General features: G+C 50.8%; 1 protein-coding gene across 1 annotated transcript in view; it reads left to right on the top strand.

Annotated features, from left to right (window-relative positions):
• The first annotated feature begins 406 nt into the window (after positions 1-406).
• The window catches only part of Sdr16c5 (short chain dehydrogenase/reductase family 16C, member 5), a 19,827-nt gene continuing 17,193 nt past the window's right edge, over positions 407-3,040 (top strand). The window contains exon 1 of the mRNA XM_013009277.1: positions 407-502. The gene's annotated coding sequence lies outside the window, so the exon portion shown is untranslated. The remainder of the gene's footprint in view (positions 503-3,040) is intronic.

Genomic DNA, 3,040 nt, shown 5'->3' with positions numbered 1-3,040 from the left:
TGGGAGGGTAAGGGGAAAAACTAGACTCTATGCTGAAAATAAACTATACACTTGTGGGCGGGATGGGGGGAGGGGGGAAACGGAGAGAGCCAGGGATGGGGTGACATTGTCCAAAAAGAAATGGACTCATTACCCCACTATTTAACTGTAACCCCTCTGTACATGACCTTTAAAATAACAGTTAAAACCAGCTCTTAAAAATGCCTGTGCACCCCCATCCTCCTCGACCCAATTCCCACCTCCAGAATCTGCCTGTCCTTGAAAAGCCAGAAAACGAGGGCTGTGGACAGGGTGGTGGCCACGCCCAGGACGCCGTGGTGGCCACGCCCACTTCCCTGCCCCGCCCCGCCCCTGCGCAACCGCCCCGCCCCTAGACCCGGGCTTTGGCGGGCGGAGGGATAAATACTTGGTTCTGGCTGAGCGTCGGCAGTCAGGCGCTGGGGTTCCGGAAGCGCACCAGGCCGGCTTCTGCGAGGCGGACGGTGAGGGGAGTGTGTCCGAGGTGAGTTTCCAAGGTCCGGTGCTCCCGGGGAAGGAGGTTGACGCCCGCCGGCCGTGCGTCCCGACCCCATTCTGGCGGTGCCTGGCGCGCGGGGCAGTGGCAGCCGCGTCGGGCTCGGGCCCAACTCCGGGACTGCAGCGCTTCCCCCGGGTTCTCAGCGCGGCAGCTCTGGCAAGGTCTCCGCCCTCCGCACGCTAGCCCGCCGACTCTCCCCATCCACAACCGAGCCTGGAACCTCCCCGGACGGCGGCTCTTCCGTCTGTGCAGTCCAGATGCTTGCTTGCACCCTGTCTAATCTCTTGCATGCCCCTCCCGAAATGCAGCTCTTTCCCCAGAAGCTGTCAGTCCTTCTGTCCTCCATCTCCATCTACTCCCTTTCCCCAGGTGACTTTACCGGGACAGAATTGCTGTCCTGTGTGCTGGCCTGGGAATCAGGTGGTGCTTGCTAACCTGGGCATTGAGTTAGCTCAGCTTTTGGACCAATAGACGATAGGATGAAAACCACCAAACAACTCCTCAGCCTGATTACATTCAGAAAAAAAGCCTTTACAATAAAAATAGAAACAGGCATTTACTTTGGCTTTCTCTGTAACCCTCTTTCAATGGTATAGCCAAGAATCATGCATTCATATGCTATCCCAAATAACCGCCACAGTTGTAATGGATCCTTATTTTGCGGTGTATCACTACAGTCTGGGCACTGTTCTAGCAGAGCATCCACATTATGGTTGTGCCACCTGGGGAGCAGTGGGGGAGAGCACGGGCAGCCTGGTAAGAACAGCAGTCCAGCCAGCTCCTCCCCCTTGTCCAACCCATGTACCTAGGGAAGGGCTGTTAGCAAGGCAATGGCTACCTTTACTCTTTCCTTATTTGTTCAGATGTTTTATATGTGCTAGTGGTGACAATATGAGGCTCCTCATACTTGGCCTGCATTAACTTGCTGACTCCCAGAGTTCTTTGTGTGTTGAATAGTTGTTGTGTTAAATAGAAACCCCCTTTTTTACAGAAAGAAAAAGTACCAAGAGATGGAATAATTGTTTACCACAGTTGCAGAGAAAGTCACTGACAGATACAGAATTCTATCCCAGACTTTAATATTTAGACATCACCTCCTGTGTGAGTGTCAGCCATACACTGCAACCCCAGATGGGAGCCATTTCATGCTACCAAGCTCCTAATGACTAGGAAGCCATCTGCTAAGACAAAGACACACGTGTTCTAGGTCTGGTGGCAATGATATTGAAAGATTGGAGTACTGAAGTCTAGAATGCCAGGACACAGAGTTTTTAATCCCACTCAGGTCAAAGATGAGACTCCAAGCATCACCACAAGGCTGAGTAGACCTCTGTCTAGTCCTAGCCTGGACCCATATCGTGGGGCCACTATATGGACTCCATATAATGAAAGAGGACATTAGTGGTCTCTGAGTCATCTGGTGTGGGTTTTGTTGTTGTTGTTGGCACTGGTTTGAACTTAAGGCTTTATGCTTGCTAAGTAGGCTGTCTAACATTTGGGCTATGCCTCCAGCCCTTTCTGTTCTGATGACTTTTGAGATAGTTCTCACTTTTTGCTTGGACCATGAACCTCCTTGTTTTTATTCCTTTTTCCCTAGCTGGAATGACAGGCAGATACCACCATGTCCAGGCTTTTCTGTTGATATGTGTATGCTACTCCATCCAACTGTTGGTTTAGATGGGATATCAAAACATTTTTACCTGGGATGGCCTGGAACTTCTATTCCTATATGAGGCTCCTGAATAAGTAGAATTACTGGCATGAGCCACCACACCCAGATGTAAATTTTCTAGTAGAAGGAAGTGCTGACAGTGCCCAGGCTGCTGTGTATGGAAGGTGCTCAGGGTACCCCTTCACTGCCTTCCCCATAACCTGGCAAGCCTCCTGTCCCCTTGAGTATTTACAATGAAAGGCTTGGGTGGCCTGAGAGGCTCAGTCAGTCCTCCTGGATTGCTCTGTGGAAATAAATCAGAGCAAAGTTGGCAGAGTTTGAGCCTGTAGCATCTAGAGCATGATGAGACAAGCACCCTTGGTTTGACTAGAAATCTCAGGCCACACAAAGCCAGTCTTATTCCCTAGATAGACCTGGATACACAGATCAAAACAACCTTGAGTCTAGAACTATCTTGTCTCCTTGCCAGCAAACCTACTGCCAATCTCTCTAATTCATGCCAGTCATCATTTGTGTGTCTGTTAAAAGGTTGCTTCCTCCCAAGTCCCAGTCTGGATCAGTTCTCCCAGAGCCGCTTTGCCTATACCTCCCATCTGCATCCCCACATCATACCCTACACATTTTGTGCCACCATGGCTTACAGTGATGGGAGTTGCCCCTTTACATTCTGCCTCTTCAACTAGCCCAGTTTGCGCATCAGGCCATAGCTTATGAGAGGCTGCCACTCCCTTAGCTTCAGGACCCGGTGTAGAAGCACCTGCGGTTTGAGCTCAGTAGTCATAATGAATCAGTAATTGGGCTGGGAAGGTAGCTCAGTGGTAGAGCGCTTGCCTTGCATGCCTGAGGCCCTG

This window comes from Dipodomys ordii, unplaced genomic scaffold, assembly GCF_000151885.1.
Source record: "Dipodomys ordii isolate 6190 unplaced genomic scaffold, Dord_2.0 Scaffold9, whole genome shotgun sequence".
In the NCBI taxonomy this organism is placed as follows: Eukaryota; Metazoa; Chordata; class Mammalia; order Rodentia; family Heteromyidae; genus Dipodomys; species Dipodomys ordii.
The sequence above is the reverse complement of the archived record's forward strand: the minus strand, read 5'-3'. Positions and strand labels throughout refer to the sequence as shown.